Below are 21,743 nucleotides of genomic sequence, written 5' to 3'. Positions count from 1 at the left end.
CACCACCACCACTTGAGATGACTTAGTGTAGCTGATTTGAGGCAGATAACTTGGCAGCTGACTAGACATTCAGCCTGTTTTAGTGATAGTACTTTTTGGTACTGGAGGCAAATGCATGCACGCATGCACAGAAATATATACATATTAAAATGGTTGATGTCAAATAAGTGAGCATTGAATCAACAACGCCAAATAAGTGATGCCAAAATGGTTGACAGAACATCTTTGTATTTCATGCAGCATTGCATTTTGAACACAAATATTACATATTCCTCTTCACTTTCAAGGAGGAAGGACTCTGTTGCCAGCAAAAGTAGTAGATCCAAGAAATTTTCCAACCAGTTCTACCCCAGCTTTTGTACTTTTGGAGCAACCACCTCCACTGCTAATTATGTCACTTAGGTATTTAAAACTATCCACTACTTGTGAGCCAACCTAGTATTTAAGTAAATCAGTGTTCTTGGTGGTTATTGCTCCCATTGCATATGCTATATACAAAGCATGCTTTCTCTGTTAGCCTGTTTGTGATTCCACTACATCTCTTGTATATGCATATATATATATATATATATATATATATATATATATATACACACACAAACATATTGTCATCAATGCTATTGTTTTAACTTTAACTTTCCTATGCTTCAATGATTAGACAGAATTTGTTGAGCTATATAATATATTATATGTACAAATAAAATACACATGTATGTAGAGGTATAATAGTTTTCTAATGACATATTTATCCATTTTATAACCAGATTGAATTAATTTTTAGCAGTATAGGATGTGGTTTGTGTATTTTTAATAGATGTTGCATCTGTTGTAACAGTGTGGGGAGATTTGTTATTATTTTATGGCTTGGGTCATTAATTATTCATTATTACCCATTATTAGCTAGTGTTTGTTTTATGCTAAAGGTTTCTTTTGTGTATGTAAATTTAAAAACTTAACTTAAAAGAGATTTGTCAACAGATTTTATATTTATGGGGGCATTCACTGTTACCATGTTTACATAAGCATTTTTTCATGTATTTTATATAAACTGAAGTGCTTTATATATTGTTCTTTATTTCTTTGTCACTTTATATAAGAATGAAGCAGTGATAGAGTCTGAATATATGTTGGAGCTATGCTGGATCAAAAATTTAAGGATAGAGCTTTTTGAAGTTCATATTTAAGCCTATCAATCTGTTTGTCTGTACCTGTTATAATAAATATATCACTAATGTACTTAATGGGAACAACTTTGTTTTCTGTGCTAGCCATGTAGAATGCCTTGAATGCAGATATGAATTTAAAATCCAATACCACTCTATCCTTCTAGATGTATAGATTACCTTGAAGATAGCTGAAGAGAACTTCATATGCAGGCCAATAGAAACTTATGTTTCATGCAATAACAGGTGGTTTTATTGTATAGTGTATGTATATGTCATCCATAATTATGTTTATAATTTCCATAAGTGGACATTGATAAACTTTTGATGTTCATGAGGGAAATTTTTCCAACTTTCTCAGTTTCCAGTAGAATTTCAAAGAACTTATCAGATGACTGTATACTGTACCTATCCAGTTTGTACTTTATAGTGTTGGCAAGTCTTTCTTGGAGATTATGGACCATGGAAAGTTATTAGGTTTTAAACACACAGATAAAACATATGTAAAATACATCATGAATTCTACCAGGATTGACCATTAAATGATTTTTAAACCCAGCGTTGGTGATTTTATCAGTTATAAAAGTATTTCTGCCATCCTTTCCAACCTACTACAAACAACACAGCATTATTGCCATCATTTTGCTTTGAGAATGAAACAGGGAAGGTCTGAGAAAACTAATGGATTTCGGAACACATTTGTTTGAAACTGAATATAAAGAGCTAAAAAAGAAAATACAAAAAGAAATCTTTAATAAAAAGATCAAACTTGAACATAGTCATGTCTTTATTGCATGTGCATATGTACACATACATATATGCACACACATACATGTAAGTGCAAACATGTATTTACAGACACAGATACATATTCATTTGCTTATCCCAAACCACTGCAAATATTAGTTCATGTAGAAATGTATGCCTTCACTTATACAAGTGCACACACCTATATTTACACATATAAGCATTTAGTTGTAGGCATACAAATGAGAGAATAGACATACATGCAACCTTTGCCATAAAATCATGTAATCAACATGCATATATCAAGGATGAGTGGAAGGTAAGACACAAGGTTGGTGGAATGTGGGAAGACTTAACATGAAGAAATTAGGATTATAGGCTGTAGGTCTAGCTGAATTAGAAGAGATGCAATTTATTTGAAGATTTTGTGTTTGTATGAAGGGAGACCAACTCAGTGTTACAGGTAAGGTGGTTTGTTTTAGAGTAGGGAATTTGAAAGGGTTCAGAAGTATATAACAGTCTATTATAGGCTTAGAAAGGCTGGAAATGTGTGTTTTCCAATTGATAAAACTGGGGATGTTGCTTGATTTCAAAGACCATAAATAGCTACACAAAGAACTGGTTATTAGATGTATGGGAGAATTTGTAGTACATGAAGTTGGATGTGTGTGTTGCAATAGTGACTACTGTAGTCATATACTAGGTTCTTTGATAGAAAACAGTTTCTGTTTAAAGGATAGGCTGAAGGATTCATGCAACTGCAATTAGTAGAACAAGGTATCAGATTAAAATTGCTAGAACTAGACTCCTTACTGTTTTTTTTTTTAAGTCATAGAGAATGATATTTTTATTTGTGCTTGTCGATTAACTTGTGATATCTATGATTTGGAGGGGAGTGTTTTAATAGAAATTTAAAGAAAAGAAAAGCTATGATGGTGAACCATTGTGGGTTGATTGGTGGATTAAACCAGATGGTAATTTTTTGTGTCAAATAGTTTGGTTTGTGTATTTTAATTCATTCTGTCTTTGCAGTTTCTATTCTTTAGTGCAATATTATAAAATGTTGAAATTTCACAGTATTATAAAATGTTGAAATTTCAGGTACTACCTTATTAGATGAAAGGTTCAAGAACCTAAATGAATATGCTTTCTGGGTTATCAGTGGATTTATGTATGCATCTGAACTTTTTTCTGTTTTTCTTGAAAGGTTTCTAAAATGTTCAGAGCTTTAAGTTATTTTACAGTAAGAAAACTCCAAGTCTTTAAAGAACTTATGAAGGATTTTCTTAAATCTACCAGTTTGTTGTGGGTTAAGGCTTATGAGGAGGAGTAAGCCATTACCTCTATATAGTCCATCATGATGTATAGCTGTTAAATGCATACACTGACAATATTGTTGTCCTCAGTTGAGTCTTTTGAACCCATGCCGACTTCAAGTGAATGAGCCTCATAAATGAGGTGCTCAAGAAACTTTGTAATCCTTAAATATAATAAACAAGCTACCAGATAGTGCTTCAACTTGGACAAGTCAATCACTACATGATTTAAACATTAGTTTGCACTTTTCACTTCAAAATAACATTATAGTTACAGCCGTATATTTTTTAAAATGCACTATATCAGTACAATATGTCCAGAGAAATAAAGTTTTGATAAAATTATGTATTTTGATAAATAAATTACATGCCTTGATGTGCTATTGAAGTGAGTTGTAAGTTTAGTTTCTGATGTAGCCATGACATTCCTCACACACACACACACACACATACACACACACACACACTCTCTCTCTCCCCACTGGTACTTTACAGGAAAGGAATCATCATCATTGTTTTATCAACTGTAAAAACAATTGCCCCAAAAATAAACCTTCTCACTTGTGGTTTTATACAAAGTGAGAAAAATCTATTTGATAAATCAGTTTTAAAAAATTACTATAATTTATTAATATTTATAATACTATATATATATATATATATATATATATATATACACGAGTCAATGAGCTAAGCTGTTAATATCCTTGTGATTGTTTTTTTTTTTAGCACTCAGTACCACTACCACATGGTGTTGAGTGTGAAAATAGTGGCACAGAGCCATGAACAATGAAGTGACAGGAAAAGAAAAAGAAAAATATGACTGTTAGAATACAAGTATCATACAATCATATGCTACTGTTTCCTTACTACTTTATATAATATTCAGTTGTATATCACATTTACCAATAGTGTTTATAAACACATGATATTGGAAACTTTCCTAATGTTGCTTTCTGCATAAGAAGCATACAGTTAAGGGCAGACAATTATTCATTATGTGGCAAGCTGCAAAGTGATTTTTAATTAATTGAAATTATAACTCTTATGAAAAGAAAAGTCATTAGTATGAATAAAAATTGTTTTCAGAAGGAGCAAGGGAGAAACCTCTGAAAATTTCAATCCAAGAACAATTAAATTGAGATATGTAAGAGAAGAAAGTGAGTCTCTGTTCTTTGATATCAAGGGTGGACAACTTCAAATGTTTCAATATTATCGGACCCCCTCAGCAAAGTATTGATACCTACGTATGTATACCATGCAATAGTGCCTATTACATTATTTTATTATTCAAGATACATAAACAATTACAAGTATTTTCATTTGTGCTACTCACCTCACATTAAGCTGGTCACAAGTCCACAAGCTCTCCCAATTAAAATCCTATTAGTAGAGGATGTGTGATCAGAAAGTTGAAGCTCTGAAGCCCATTCGTTGATGAAATTAAAGTGCTGGGAATTATACAAATATTGGTACATTATCCTAGTATTGTATAACAAGCAGCACTTGTTTTAGTTTTTGGTACAAAAGATTTTCACTCTAGAGCCTTCTGGTCAAAGTATGCCTGCAAAATATATACACATAATGTATACATAACATGAAATATCATATACATATGAAACATATATATTCCATAAAAGTAGATTCCATTCCCAACTACTTAATCTTGGGGTTCAGTCTCACTGCGTGGTACCCTGGGCAAGTATATTCTGTTATAGTCCCAAGATGATCAAAGCCTGTTGTGTATGTGTGTGCTTTTCATTTCCAATCTTCCGTGAAAACGTCCAGCCGGGGGGAAAACACTGCCTTGGTTGCAAACAGGTGATAGTTGATGATGGAAAGGACATCTGCTACAGTCAATTCTGTTTGACTCATGCAAGCATGGAAAAATTTATTTTAAAATGATGACGATGATGATGATTTCATACACATTTCAAAACATATCTTATACATATGATAATATATTATACACATACAAAAATTCTTAATATTTTGAAATATGCACATACAATATCTTATATCCAAAAATATCACATATACATAATAATGATGATGATAATAATAACACTAACAACAACAACAACACTATGGATAAATGTGCCGCAAAATATCATACACCACAAGTTATCATATATATATTACCAACATCATCATCATCATTTTAACATCCGTGTTTCTATATTGATCTGAGTTAGGTGGAATTTGTTGAGGTAGATTTCCTATGGCTGAATACCCTACCTGTTATTAATCCTCATCAGTTTCCAAGTAAGGTAATATTTCCCCTTGGCCTGATATATTTTCATATAAGACAGGAAATAAATTACATACACACATTAAAATATATTGCCTTTGTTGAATTAAATTTCAAAAATTATAAAGACATTAGTAAAATAACCTTGTCATTAGTAAGTTGATGTAGAAAATATAAATTAACATGAAATTTGAATGGAAGATTTTAGTCTTGATTACTTAAAAATATGAGCTTTGTATCCCAGAACCCAAGTTGATCTTAGATGGGTTGGTATCAAAAGGGTTAATAAAAGAATATAAAGTATACACCTTTCTGTTGGGAATAAAAATCTAGGTCTTTGAACTGTTCATATTTCTTCCTAGCATGCGACTAAACACAAGGTGACATTGTGATGTTGTCTAAGGAAGAGTTTAACAAGAGAAGGGAACACCTGTGGAGAGATTATCTGTTGTGCAACATTTCTCTGAATATAATTTTTTTTCTGTGATAACTTACAATACATGTGTCTTCAAAACCAGATATAAATCTTCAGCAAACTCAACCACTTAACTGTATTAACTTTTGGTCTACCAGAGAAAATGCATGTCACTAATTACTGAGTTCAATGGACCCAATATTTTTCATTTAATTAAATTTTATTCAAACTATCACTATTTCTTAGCTACAATATGTATGCTATCAGGTGAATGAAGAATTACTGTTTCTCACAAATTTTAATAACAAATTACAGCTTACAGAATATTTTATAAATTTTAAAAATTACAAAACTACAGAATTACAGCTCTTTATGGCAGTGAATGCAGACAACATTGGAATGTTCTTGGCAACATGGATAGTAAAATTCTTATATGTTGTACGAGTTTTCCTATCTTTCTTTTGGGCCACGCAAAGAACATCTTCCTTTTCCTTTGGCTGAGGAATCTCAAATGAAGTTGAAGATCGTCTTCTTTTCTTGTTTGGTTGAGAGATGTTAGCAGAACTAGAAGATTGTTTAGCATTGACTCCAGCAAGTTCCTTTCCTAACTGAATCAGGCACTGTTTTCTTTTATCCTTGAAACTGTGCAAGTGAAGCTGTTTAGCAACAATGAAAGCATTCACTGCACTTATATCAATCATGTTGTAGAATATCACCATAGGCTATCTTTGAGTCATTCTTTATCAAGTGTATGTCCTTACCAGCTTATGCTTTGTTGTAACATGTAATAACTTCAGGTTTCTTTTCAGCACTTTTTGAATCAATTGAAGGCTGAGAGTGCATTGTACTCACAAGTGTGACTCCATAATTTTCCTTGGGACAATAAGATATGATCATAGAATCCTTTTGAAATCCAAATATTGTGCTGTTGATTTCTCTTTCTTTTCCATTTGTGAAAGCACTTGAAAGTTCAACTTTGTTCTTTCTAATTGTTCCAGCTAAAGTAGTTTTCTTGCTAAGCAGCTTTCGAACCAATCCTAGACTTGTTAAAAAATTATCACAAGTTATATTGTGACCAGTATTTTCAAGTTCTTTTACTAGGTCTTCAATAAATCTTGGACCTTGATTTGTCAATCTCCCTTATTCTGAGATTTTTCCAGTGTAGATTTGCATTTTCCAGACATAAGATGTTTCACATATTACCCAAATTTTAATTCCATATTTGCCTGGTTTTGAAGGAATATATACTCAGAATGGGTAGTGCCCTCCGAATGAAATTAATTGTTCATCAACTGTCATGCATGAGCTTGGAACATATCCATCTTGCAAATTCTGAATCCACATTTCAAATATTTCTCTTACGGGTTCCAATTTATCATCAGTTCTCTTTTTTTCTTCTTGCTCTAGCATCATCAAAATGCAATACTTGTAACCTCTGTTGAAATCTTCCCTGGCTCATAATTTTGTTGAATATTGGGTGGCCATCTTCTTGACTCCATAACTGTATGACATTTTCATGTTTAGATTTATAAACACCTTTAAGAATAATCAGTCCAATAAATTTCTTTATTTCAGAGTGATCAATTTCCTTCCATTTATCTTTGTAAACAACCTGACCTTCAACATTTGTCCATTTACGAATTACTTCAAGAAGATTCAGGCGCATAAAGATAGTAAAACATGTTTCAATGCTATCGCAAGACCTTTTAGCAAAACAAGATTGTTCACATTCTAGGTGCACAATATCGCAAGATGAAGTTCTTACTGCTGCTTGAGTAAGAGCATTAGAATGCCAAACTTCTTGTCTGTATCTAGAAACATGTTGCTCATTCATAAATGGGTGGCTTGCAGATAATTGTTTTTGAGCATCTTCATCATCTGATGACACAGAACCTAAACTGTCCAGCACACAATCACTTTCACCATCATCTTCAGAGCAATAGAAGGAATCACTACTATCTTCTTCCCATTCTTTATCTAATTCCAATAAGCTTTTCGTTATTTAGTTTTCACGTCTAGGCATATTGGGAAACACAACTGAACTATATGAAACTTGATAGCAGACTAAAGGCAGATATTGCTCTCTCACATATTTATTCTCTCCTGAAAGATGAGGCAATATATTGTAAGAATTGTGTCCTCAAACAGAAATATTGCCTCACCCTATAACCTAGCAGATTGAAGGTGATGCAATACCACACAAATTTACAGGAATATTTTCATAATTTTTCATATTTTATCTAAAATTAAGCAAATAAATTGAACACAATTTTATCCGTTTTATATCTGATGAATATCTAAGAAAATAATATTTGATACTGCTTTCATTCTGTTTAGAATGACAAGTGCATTGTCTGAATTTAATTTGAGGGTCCAATGAACCCAAATGGTAATTAATGTATAAAGTGAAATTTTCTAGCTTTTACAAAAATATGGAAAATTTCCCATTTGAGAACTAAAAGAGTCAAGAAAAAATAAGTCATAAGAAATCAGCAGAATCAAATAATATAAACAATAGGAAAAAGAAACTGGAAAAACTGAAATGGGTCTATTGGACCCATTGGTAGACAGAAGGTTAACTTGCAGTTTTCTTGTTTTTAAATTTTTTCCTTTAGCTATTTGTGCTGAAACATTACTTGTAAATTGAGCAAACACTTTTGCCAGGTTTGAAACTATGATCAATGGATTGCTATTTATCTAGATAAATAAGTCACCATAATATGAAAACAACAAAAATATCAAATTATTAGGAAATCTGCTTGAAATATATGCCTGTATGAGATTATGGTTTGCTAATTCTGGAAACATAACCAATGGAAGTAACAGGAATTAAAAATTGAGATTGGTATTGGAGACTGAAACTGCAGTTAGCTTTAAACTAAATATAAAATATTTTAGAAGAAAAAGTTAAAGCTATTTGTACACAAACCAATCAACCACAGAACTGGATATTATCACTACATACCTTAATTTGGTATTGCTTCATTATGTTTTATCGCTGTGCCAATACTACAATTTCCCTTAGATCAGAGTTGGAGAATCCCTCATCCACAAATTTCATCTGCATTCAAATTTGAAACCATTCACTGAGAAATCTCTAAAAAGCCATATGAAAAGAAGTGGTTTAAGCCTTAAGACCAAAACAGTAATTTAATGTAAATTGCATTACTGTGAAAGTCAATAATAATGATTCATAAATTTTCTTATCTCAGATGTGCCCCATGCTGGTTCTTATGCACTTGCAGTTCACTCCAGAAACTAAAAGAGTTCTGTAACTCCCATTCAGATCATCACCATTATAATAATTAGATTTGCTTTCCATGCCAGCATGGGTTGGACACTTCACCACAATTCAAGTCAGTTCTTATTTGGAGTTACTGTCCTTTGAGATGGTTTAGAAGACCATGTCCTGCTTGTAATTTCAATTTTGAGCTTGGTTTCTATGGCTGGATGCCCTTGTGATGACTAACCACTAACCTTGAACTAGATACGTTTTATCATGGTATCCGTACCTGAGAAGTTGACATGTATTGAACATGACTAAAGAGTTCTTTTGAGCCTACATTATCTCTACTTGTTTGCCAATAATTTTACAGTGTACTTGGTGTAATTTTATTGAGGCATCATCATTAGCAAGGGTGCCTTGCATCCGGAAAACTAAAGAGTTCTCATGCCTCTTCATTTGCTCAAATGAGAGGACAAGTAGATGAAAGTATGACTCAAAGAGTAGGTAAATAGGTGATGGTGGATCTTCATTGTTCAACAATGATGATTCAGTTGTTTGATAACCTGAATTACTTGCTCTCGAATTAATGTGTGATTGGCTGAACTTTCTACATACATATATGCCCTTCGCATAATTCTCAGAGTGACATAGTCTGACAAGGCCATAACTTCCGAAATATGCTGGTACAATTCACCTAACAGGATTTTCTACAAATCCTATTCCACTCATAAGATATGATGGGCTGGAGGTTATAGAGAATGACATACAGAAACTTTCATCCATCTGTCAGTTATTTGGAATAAATAGATGACAACAAAATCATAGCAGTGGTGTGTTATCTTGAAGATCATTTGTAGAAACACAAAACATCACAGACAAATCCTGTATGGCAGTTCTCTTGACCAAAATATTATCAAGATACAGTTGATCTGAGAGACAGTAGCGTTGATTTATGGTACTCTCCCCTAATGTAGTATATGATATATGTATAGTTATTCCAGTATACTGTCACAATACACTAATCACTTACACAGAATCACACATTTCTCCCACCAAAACCACTTTAAAATATCTCTCAACAAGTGTATGATGGAACATACTAAATTTGTCCACCCCCTTTCACAAAATCTCCTCGTAAAATAGGGGAGTATCCTATGCAAGAGTACGTTTTATATGCCGGGAAGTTCAGTGTAGACTCACATATGTGCGTGCACACACATGGCAGGCACACACACTTATAAGCGCGAGCATCTGAATGCATACATGTTTGAATGCATAATCAGTGTCTAGCTGAGTTTATTTGTATGTAAAAATCATTGTGAAATGCTTATGCTTACCTCTTCCCAAACCCCAAAAAAGGAGAGAGAGAGAGAGAGAGAGAGAGAGAGAGAGAGAGAGAGAGAGAGAGAGAGAGAGAGAGAAAGAGAGAGAGAGAGAAAGAGAGAAAGAAAGAGAGAGAGAGAGAGATCAAAAATCAAATATCTTCGACCATAGTTGTTTTGTGTGTCAGACTGTTAGTTCAGTAACACTAGTTAAGCATACATATTTTTGATTACATTAAGCGTCGACAACTTCATCAGTTGACAGTGTCTTTTAGAAGTTGTATTCCTTTTGTTATATCTTCAATAGGCTTAATACAGGGAATTAATTGCAATTTCAAGTTATCCCTGCCTCAAAAGTAAAGATTCAAAAGCTTAAAAGATTGAGAGTTAAAAATAAATATATAAATAAAAGAAATTAACACGACTCCATAAAATGTATCAGGGAGTGTTTTTATATATGATACCCAGAGTATTTGTTCTATAGTCAGTTGTGTATGGCCTAATTTTATAATTACGTTTACGCCTGTACAAAGAAAGCAGATGTCTAGTGACAAAGATGAATTGATGACGTATCTCTGTGGTCAACAGGTGGATCTTCAGATGTGCTTGCTCTCACTAGAAGAGTATCTAGATTATTCAACAACTTGGTCTTCATTATTATTATTATTATTATTATTACTATTATTATTTTACTAAATTTTCACCCTCCTGCTTTTTATAGTAAAGAAAGTCGATAAACTTTAGCAAATTAAATTACAAACGGATATAAGTTGACAATCATAAAAGTATCTATATTTACTTTTTGTAATTAGAAACTATACATTGTAGCATGTATACACTTCAGTCGAAAACTTGTCTGAAGCAGTAAGGGTGGCATCAACGACCAGGTTTTTGACAATGCTCGTCTTTTCTCTAAATGCGAATCAAGCTTAGTGACCCATAAGGGTCAGATGTATCACATACAGTGTTGCTTTAGAAGGAAGGGAAGATGAAGACAAAATAACGAATAATAGTGAAGAAGAAATAAAAAATAACGGCAGTGTATAGAAAGCGAAATAAAAGAACTGATTGAAAGCCGACGTTTTTACATTGCATTCATACCTGACAATTTAAAAGGTAAATGCTTGAGACAGATTTGATGAGAAATATACATTTCTTACATACTAGACTGTAAGAGGTTTATAATGTCTGAGATGTCAATTGATTTAAGTATTTTACAATTACAAGTTATTATGCACACACCCCTACAGACGGCTTCCAAATAAATAAATGTAAGGTTGGTCCATAAACAAATCATGCTCGTATTGAGTGCAGATTATGATATAGTGATTTATGAGAGTTGTCTAATATGGTTGAATGTAAGACAATATATGTCTACACAATCATGCAAGCATAAAATATAAGTATAAAAACATTATAAATGTAAACACACACACACATTTTTGAAATATAATTAAGTTTCTGAAGAAGTAAATTAGCAAAAACAGAAACAATGGATTTTACACACACACACACACAATATATATGTGAGAGAGAGAAAGAGAGAAAGAGAGAGAGAAAGAAAGAGAGAGAGAGAGAGAAAGAGAGAGAGAGAGAGAGAGAGAGAGAGAGAGAGAAAGAGAGTGCACAATAGACTAACTAAAAAGACTGAAATAAAAATCTAAAAGCTGAAACATTTCCACCAGGTAAGAAACTGCTGTCTCCCTCAGGCAATACCAACGGTGGCATAACAAAATTCTTATTGTTAGTAATGCATTATACAATGACACATTGTACAACAAACATTCAAAGGTTGATTTTTCTATAGAAAACCTGAGTGTAAAATAGTAAAACATTTTACAACTGGAGTGGTGTAAATGATCCCGCTGAGTGAGAAATTTAAGTCTTAAGTACTTGGCCTTAAAACTGGTACTCATTGTCACATCATTCAAGCAGTTCGACCTCTTTTGTATGTGAAATTCATAACATAATTTTCTGAAAATGAAAGAATGCAGCTATTTTTTCAAACATTAACAAACACTTGAGTAAACAGTGACCTTAAAAGTGGTTAGAGATAATTTGTCTTATAAAAACTCTAAACTGAGAAAAAGAGAAAGCAATATTTAACGTGTTATATATTGAAATGATCAAAAACTACGAAGTTCATTGAGCTTAATATGCCACATAAAGCGTATGGAAATAAACTGAATGTTTCAACAAAACAAGGATCTATTTATGATACAACCATAATATACATTTAAAGAAAAAGACAGGTCTTTTCTGTTTGGTTTACAGAGCCCAATTTTACAAAATTTTCCACAAATACGTAATTTTGCATGTTAAGAAAATCGCATACATTTTCTCTCTCCCTGTCTCTCTTTGTAGAAATTAATAACAAATCATTAAAAGTTAAAATTTTGGATAATTGGAGTCAATCAAATCTATTCATTCTCCACAATACGGTTGTGATGTAAGGAAGGGTGACTTTTTTTCACTTTCTTTTTGTTTTTCATATGCGCATACAAAAGATCACAATTTGTTATTTTTGAGAAATTAATGATAAAAGCTTTACAAAACATTTAAAGATGGGGGAAAAAAAAAAAAAAAACTAACGAAACATTTCAAATTCTACCGAGATTGACTTTACCTTTCATTCTTTCAAGGTTGATAAAAATAATACCAGTTGAGCACAAGGATCATTACAATCGATTTAGTCCCTCCCCTGAAATTTCTGGCCTTGTGCCAAAATTTGAAACTATTATTAATTCCACCCCTCTCAAATAACATAAATGGAATCCTTCAAAGAGTCTTGTGTAACTTATTACAGAAACTTCCAGCATCACCTGGAGATTTAATTTTTAGGATTCTGTAAGAGTTTTCGGTTAATTTGAAGAGTTTATGTATAGGTGTCAATGGTAATTGTGGTTGTTGAAACTTTGCTAAAAATCCATTGCCTGGGGAAGCAGTGATGTTCAAGACAAATTCTACAAGCACAGAAGTGCCGTCGGTTGTATCTATCTGCAGTGTGCATGGTGCGACAGTGTGACTGGAGCTTTGTCAAACAGGTGTTGTTGCAGATTCATTGCCTATCACCTGGACCCATCATAAAGATCGCCTTGCTGCTTTTCTTTGCCTGAGAAGGCTGGGCAATTTTCCTTTATCTGGTGATTGTGGCAAAAAAGGCTGTGTAGTTTACGAAACTCAAAGAACTGAAGACAAATCTTCTCTGGTCAAGCTTCCATCACCTTTTTCAAGTTTCATTTGGAGACGGAATTACTACTTCTCAGCAAATGCGTTGAAAAGTGGATGAAAGTAGCAAGGATGGTCCGAGTAAACGGGTCTTCTCTGAGTAGGGTTATCAAAGTTTTGTGGAGTTTTCTTGATTGGTCCCTAAACAGCTATCCCTCCTGTTCTGGAAATTTACTATTTGTTATTGATTTTTAATACCTACCACAAACATCCCACTTTGTTTGTATTTTTGCCATTTTCTATTGTCTTTTTTCTTTGAGCCCTTGTGGTTAATAAAGAAAGAATTATTGTTTATATACTCATTATTTTCTTTTGAGTGGTTGAATGGTGGAATCATTACAGCATCGAAAAAAGGTTTTGAGGCATTCAAAGGTAAAAATCTTGCCGTGGTTAACTAACTTCCTTTCGGGGTTAATAAAGTAATTACCAGTTGAGCACTGTGGTCATTATAATCAACTAACCCTATTACCTAAAATTTCAAGTCTCGTGCCTATATTAAGGTGGTGAGCTGGCCAAATTGTTAGTACGTTTGGACAAAATGCATAGCGACATTTCATCCACTTTGCACTCTGAGTTCAAATTGTGCTGAGGTCGACTTTACCTTTCATCATTTCGGGGTGGATAAATTAAATACCAGTGAAACACTGGGGTCAATGTAATCAACTAGTCCCCTCCACCACATTTCAGGTCTTGTGCCCATAATAGAAAAGATTATTCTTGTTACTAGCAGAAATCCCACCCTTCGGGCGATTTTCTGCTGGCCCCTTGATAATATTTTCACATTTGATTCCTAATTCTAATAATTTTTATTTCGTTTTTGGATTTGGTTTGCAAGATTCTATTGTAAAGGTTGCAAGATGCAACGAAAATTTTAAAAAATAAATAAGTAAATGAGTGGAAACTTTACCGGTGAGTGTGTTAAATTGCAAGGCACTAAAAGAGAATGACTCTTCCCAGACAACAAAATAATTTAGATATTTTAAGTCAAATTATTTCTTTGTATAATAGTGCTCAGTTGCTTAGTAAATATTCTTTTCTACTTTAGACACAAAGCCTGAAGTTTTGGGGCAGGGTCTAGTCAATTAGATCGACCCCAGTACACAACTGGTACTTAATTTATCGACTCTGAAAGGATGAAAGGCAAAGTCGACCTCAGCGGAATTTGAACTCAGAGCGTAAAGACAGACGAAATACCGTTAAGCATTTCACCCAGCGTGCTAACCCTTCTGCCAGCTCACCACCTTTTGCTGAGTAAATATTGCTTTCATTATTTTATCACAGTCATAATCTCCCTTTTTTAAACACCACAGTAGTCCAACAAGAGAGGGAGAAGCAGTTTATCAAGTTTTACCTTCCCCACAAAGCAACAAAGAGATTTCAATTCAGCAGGCCCGTCTGCAAGCTTTGCAGTGTGTGTTTGAGATAGGGTGGGGAGAACATTGTAACAATGAATGAAATAAACATGAAAGGAAAAAATCGTATAAGCAAAAGGGCATTATTACAAATGTATACGCCTCCGACTTTGTTGCCTCATAACGTTCAGAAAAATGGATGCTTTTTAACAAAATTTTCTACAAATACCGCTTAGATGTTTTGGCTTCAGAGTATATAGAGATTTATGAGAAAGAATTTTTCCGAGGGGATAGAGAGAGGAGTTTCGGTAAATTCACATCATCTGACTTTTTTCCCTCATAACTTTTAGGAAGATGGGTATTTTTTAATGAAAATTTATACAAATCCCTTTTAAACAGCATAGATTACGATTATAAAGAAATTTGTGGGGAAAAGTTTTTCAGGGTTTTTCCCCATTGTTTTTAAGCCACAGCCTTCGAAATGATGGGTTTGGTGTGTGGAATCTTTGTATGAAAAAAGTTTTGAAAACTCTTTTTTTATATACCCCCTCCAGACCTATTTTGAATAATTTTTTTTTTTGCACTTCAAAACCAGAGGAAGAATATTTTCGGTAAAATACCCCCCTCCATAAATACATTTATCTGTATATATATAAAAGAGAGGATGTTTGTGTGTGTGTGTACGTGAATGTAGTTTATGCAAGTCCACAAATTAGCACGCATGTCGCTCCAATTTTAGGAGGTGATGTGTCATGACATTATGTGCATTTTCGCCAAATATTTCTCTCAGAGGCACCCGCGTATAGCTGTAAAAGTCGATAAACTTTTATCAATTTTGAAGTTTGTTGACATGGCGAAGTCAAATCTGTGCGTACGCGCGTGAAGGAGAGAGAGAGAGAGACAGAGACAGAAAGAAAGAAAGAAATAGTGTGTTTGTGACAGGAGAGAGATAGTGTTTGCTAGCGTCCAAAAAAAAAAAATGAAAAAAGTGGTTAAGGCAGACAGAAATCAAAGCAAATTTTTCTAAGCAAGACAGTTTACTTTGCTAGCGTCTAACAAAAAACAAAAACAAAAAACAAACAAACAAACAAAAGAACGAAAAAGTGGAAAAGGGAGACAGAAAGCGTATTAGGAATGAAAATGTAGTTAAGACAGAGTAAGTGTAAAATGTAAAAACATTTTTTTTTCTTAAACATGAGATATAGTTTAAAATATACGATGTTTTTGAAAGACACTATATTCTATAATGAGATTATATATATTTTCTCACACAACAATTCAAATATATTTATTTTAAATCATTTATTTGTTTTAAATCGTTCATCTTTCTCCCCCCTCTCACTCTCACACACGCACATATACTACTTTGGGAGCGAAAGAGTTTTGCTTATATTTCACAACTATGAAACAAAAACGTATGTAACAATTTGTCAGTCACCGCCCCCAACCCGTTTTTCGGACCACAAAATGGGTTTTGTAATGTTTCAGATTAACAACCGCACGATTTCCACTAGGGTGTTACGGTTAGGGTTAGAGTTTTACGGTTAGGATTAGGGTTGGTGTTAGGGTTACAGTTTTAGGGTCAGGGTTAGGGTTAGAGTTAACCTAGAAGGGACAAGCCCCTTATTTTTCGGTTAAGGCTATTGGTAAGTTTTCCTAAGTTACTCCAATTCACATCCCCAATGCAAACCTTCAGATCAACCTTTTCCTATGCAGATCTCTGATGCAACTTTAAAAAAAACAGTCAATGAGTGGAAATAACCAATAAACTGATTCCTTATGGGATTTCCCAATTAAATTGCCAGCAAACCATTTTCAGCCAAACCAATTTCAACGGATTTCGCTCAAATCTGATGTCCATGTTACTTATTTTGGTTTGAAATAAACCACTTGGTCACTTAATAATCCTAGCTTAATCCCGTGCAGCGCCGGGCTATACTGCTAGTATGCTATAAAAAAGAAAATTTGAGAAATTATGAATTTTGTCCAACCCCACTCCCAATTGTTTCTGTTTAGAAATTAAAATATTGGAGAGCCTGAGAAGGTCATTGCTGGCTTTGATCCACAGTGATTTTGAAAAAATTACGGAGATGTACTTGCATAGTAAGTGACTTGATCTGAGATTGTTTGCTGAAACAAAAACAATTGCAGTGTGGAAAATGTTAGTAAGCCATTCAAGAACACACAAAAACCGTTAGTTTCACTTCAACATAAAAATTCCATTTGTGTTAAGATATTTTCGTCGCTTTCAAACTGTGGCTTCTTCACTGACAAAACTTCACAAAAGTGATGCAGCACGAAGTTTTGTCAGTGAATAGCATACTACACACACACACACATTCATTGCCTTTCATTTGTGTGTATGTGTATCTATGTGTGGGCATGAGTGTGTGTGTGTGCGTCACTGTTGCAGTCATTCGCGCAACTTGCTTGTTTATTTGGCTTAGTGGTACTGAATAAGATTTTGTTCTATTGCTGTGCTGGAGGTTTTATTGTGAGTTACATATACTGTTGTTAATCTGTTGAGCTTTTATGTTGTTACATTTGTTGAACACTGCTATTGTTTGTGAAAGTATTCGTTGACGTGTCCCCCTTGTTTCAAGGGGGAGTTGTTATTCGCTGGGGCAGTATACCTAACAACATGACTCCAGTCATAGAACCCCAAGCTACAAAATACACGATGGAACCAACAAGCAAAAAAGGAGTTTAAAATTTCACTGCAGCAGCCAGTGTGGCAAAAACTAAAATAAACTCCGAACCAAAAGAGTTGAGAAAGTATAACGAGAAGTTTCAAAGGGAAGGGCAGGAATTAAAAATTGCCGCTACCGATGAGACAATGGAAAGTGTTAAAAAGAGAACTGTAATTTACAAAAGTTGGATTGTAAAAGACAAAATATTGGATATAACTTCCAAAGAAGCTGTGGAACTAGCTTTGAAGCAGAAATGAAATGACATCACCTTCCTAGCAAGAGGAAAAAAATACGTAATACTACAAATCCGAGGAACTGGTAAAACTAAACTCTACCGAAATACCAAGGACAGCGGAGGTGGTACTTTTACTCACTTACCTGGGAAGACGAACATCTAGGGTTAAAGCGGGTGAAATTCCTCCGGAAGTGAATGCAGGCTATCTTGTGACAGAAATATGTTATGGCATGGAGGATAAAATGGCAATTTTACAAGCCAGGGTGACGGAATGCCAAAATTGGCAAGGGAAGGAGATCAACATGAGTGTTCAAGCTTTCCCTGTTGACGTTGAAAATATAATAGAGTTTGTCGAGGTGGGGGATAACAAGCTTCAGGTAATGGTAGAAGGGAGGAAGCCTCGGTGTTTTAGATGTGGTCAGCTAGGTCACATCATATCCAAATGCAAACCTCCCCGCAAGGAAGCACCAAATCCCCCACCTTTAAAACAACATCGCCATCATCACAGAATTATCACCAAGACCAACAGAAGAAATGACAGAAAATACAGAAGACGTGGGGTGGCAACAACAACGGAAGGAAAAAAGGCAAAAGAGAAACTATTGTCAACTTGTACCATCAAGCCCGATGTTGAGAAAAGCACAGAAAAACAAAATAATATAGAAAATTCAGAACCCCCCCCCCCCAAATGGAAATTATTTTTAACCATTCGGCACAACTAATAGTGATAAATGCGAAAAATGAATGTTTAATTACGAAAATTTAAAATATCCCAACAGCAAGAATGATAAAAGAATTTGACGCACCAAAAGGCACTGAAATTTTTAAAATTGATATGAACAATATCAATTTACTCCGAAGTGAGTTTGTAATAATTCGACCGTACGAACCAAAGGAGATGTAGACGGTAAAGGCTCCTTTTTACCATGTCGCACGGTCGTAAGAGATACGAGCCATGGTGCCAGTAAAAGAACTTAGGATGAACTCAACCGTTAGATATATAATGAGAATAAATTTATTAACAAAGTGAAACTGTTTGTGTCTGTGTGCGCGTGCATGCGACATATAAAATTAACGCAGTAGATAAGTCGGGCCTTTGTGTTCAAGAGAATGTATACAACAATGTGAAGTGACGGACAGTCGTATAAACAATAGTGAGTGTACAATATGTGAGAGTACAAGTGTGCGTGAGAATGAGAGGAAACACAGAACATAGAAAGAGTGTCTGTAACAGACTGTAAAAAGTCTTAAAACACTGAGAATAGAGAAAACCAGTTCGTATAAGAGTTACACAAGGAGATAGAATGTTCATACGCAGGAAGTTGTGGCCAAGTAGCAGAGCTGTGACCTGTGTTACCTGGTATAGTTTATTCTGGCTGGTTAGTTCTGATTGTTGTTCGCGAGTGGAAACTCCACGCATACAGCGTCGAGATAAAACCGCGCTTGTTGAGGTTGGTGTTGCTGGCGACGACAAAGGTAGACAGTACATTGGTGGTGAAGACGTCGGCGCTGGAACTGGCTGTAGCTGTGTTCTGTATATTTGTGGTCAACGACCAGACCTGTGGAAGATCTGAAATCGAAGACGATTGCCGTCGTTGGATCGGGCTTATTTATAGGCGAAAAAGGGCTCGCCGGAAACCCAGTAAAACTCTATCACGTGACTTTAGCTGAAGCTACGATTGGACGTAATGCCCCCTTAGCAAGCAGAACATGGGGACAATTGCCGCGCAAATAAGAACTAATCAGGATAGTGGACAGAAGGGACCAAGGCAGCCGAAGGCTAGATGTTAGCAGCTTCGTTATCATTTATGATTGAATGCCCGATAGAGGTTTCACTACAAGTTCAAACATGACCCAACTTTGCTGAAGTAATATGAAGTAGATTTCAAAGACGTGCTCATACAAAAATACCAAGAAAGGATACAGAAAGAAGGGTCTAACATAAACTTGACCCCAACAGAAGAAGAATTGAAAGAAATGGGGGGGGAAAAAAAAAGAGATTATATACAGAACGTTCTCGAGAAGCAAGAGAAAAGTGGATATGGCAGCACAGGAAGAGGTAGGAAAATGCCTAGAGGAGATTAAAGACGTTATTACCTTTTACACAAGAAGTAGAAGGTACGGCACGGTGGTGGTCACTTTCGCCTCCAAAAAGTACTCCGCTGTGCCGTTACATTCGGACGAGTGAACCCTCCTGCCTACATACCTGGACAAGAGTTAGGGTAGGCAGAATTCCGCCTGAAATAGAACCCGAGTGGCTGATAGCGGCAATCTTTGACGTGGGAGACGAAGAAGGAAATGAAAGCATTAGCATCCTCCAGATAACCCGGACCCAAGAAATAAATTCGTGGGGTTACGGGCTGGAGATGTTTTTTCGAGTCAATCAAACAGAATATGTTGGAATACCGGAGATACTAGAACTACTAAATGAGGTAAAATTGGAAGTAATATTGGATGGAAGGCTCCGTACCTGCTTTTCTTGCGGGGAGAGGGGACACATAAAAAAAGGTGTCCCCAACAAGTGAAGGAGGTTCCAGAGATCGAAGCACAAGAATGCGCAATGGAATTAGAGCAAAAATCCCGAGACGAAGAACAGGACACATAGTTTACAAACGTAGGAACAAGAAATAGAGAGAGAGGAGAAATACACCACCCAAGTAGGAACTACAGCAAATGAAACATAAATCACAGGAAGAAACATACCCATTAAAACAAGCAGCCCATAGGTTCACCGAAAAAAAAAAAAAAGGAAAAACATCACTAGCAGCACGGAATCACCAAGTAAACACAGAGACGTAGACACACACAAAATGCACAACAGGGTGAGAACACATAGAGAAACAGGATATAATTAGTAACACATTGCACAAACCAAAAAATTGAAAGAAAGATTACAAAAATGAAACGTATTACAAAAATAAACTCACCAGAAGGTTATGATAAAGACACGAGGTGTATTTTGATAAATGAAGAAAAATATAAAACACTAAAAGAAGCATTTCCATCAAATGTGAATCCACTGGGGTCGAGGGTGAGAAATGAACCCCGCACCCCAGTGGTAGAATATGACTAGATAAAGAAAGACATCAAGTAGTAAGTAAAAAAAATTATTGAGAATTAACTTTTAGGAAAAACTGAATGAACAATGAACGCTTTAAAAGAAAAAGAAAAAAACGAAAAATTATAGAAACATTTTGAATTAATTGTAAAAACGTAACTATCCCGGAGTGGGGCCGGAGTGACCGTCTCATCTTTATTTGTACAAAGCCATATCATTCACCTTCATATGTTATATGTCCCACATGTCTTGTATTGTCCCCTCTTCATTGGCCCCTTGTGGGCAATAAAGAAAGAAATTTTTTAGAACATATAATACCTAATTAATAAGCAGCTATCTCCATTATAGCATAGATAGGTAGACGGATAAATTAAAGTGGCGAGCTGGCAGAATCGTTAGCACGCCAGTCGAACCGCTTAGCGGTATAACGTCTCTGTGAATTATTGTGAATACGGTTGTGTTACTTTGTGAAAACTGTCTCGGTAAATAATTGTGATTTTTGTGGAATTATTACGGTTACGTTTCACAGAGCTGCTGCATTTTTTCCCCAGCTATGGCAAGTGGTAGTGTCTCCAGTATGGAGAGCTACACCAAGGCCACTGCGGTGAGGAAGCCAGTGCCGCTAGAAACCAAGTTAATCAAGTTGGATACGGAGAAGGTGACCAGAAGCAGGAATTTGATAGAAGTTGAGGGAGACTCATACAAATTGTGTCCCCCAAAAGAGACTAAAGAAGAAAAAA

General features: G+C 34.9%; 1 protein-coding gene across 6 annotated transcripts in view; it reads right to left on the bottom strand.

Moving 5' to 3' along the window:
- The window catches only part of LOC106870648 (protein NDNF), a 206,529-nt gene that overhangs the window by 90,152 nt on the left and 94,634 nt on the right, over positions 1-21,743 (bottom strand). For 4 of the 6 annotated variants that reach the window (XM_052978470.1, XM_014916797.2, XM_014916792.2 and 1 more), the window contains exon 2: positions 4,563-4,790. The gene's annotated coding sequence lies outside the window, so the exon portion shown is untranslated. Of the gene's footprint in view, positions 1-4,562; positions 4,791-8,857; positions 8,990-21,743 lie in introns of all 6 variants that reach the window. The other 2 variants (XM_052978471.1, XM_052978472.1) reach the window with 1 other exon arrangement.

The sequence above is a fragment of the Octopus bimaculoides genome, chromosome 2, assembly GCF_001194135.2.
Source record: "Octopus bimaculoides isolate UCB-OBI-ISO-001 chromosome 2, ASM119413v2, whole genome shotgun sequence".
NCBI classification, from domain to species: Eukaryota; Metazoa; Mollusca; class Cephalopoda; order Octopoda; family Octopodidae; genus Octopus; species Octopus bimaculoides.
Note: the sequence above shows the minus strand (reverse complement) of the source record. Positions and strands in the feature narration are given on the sequence as shown.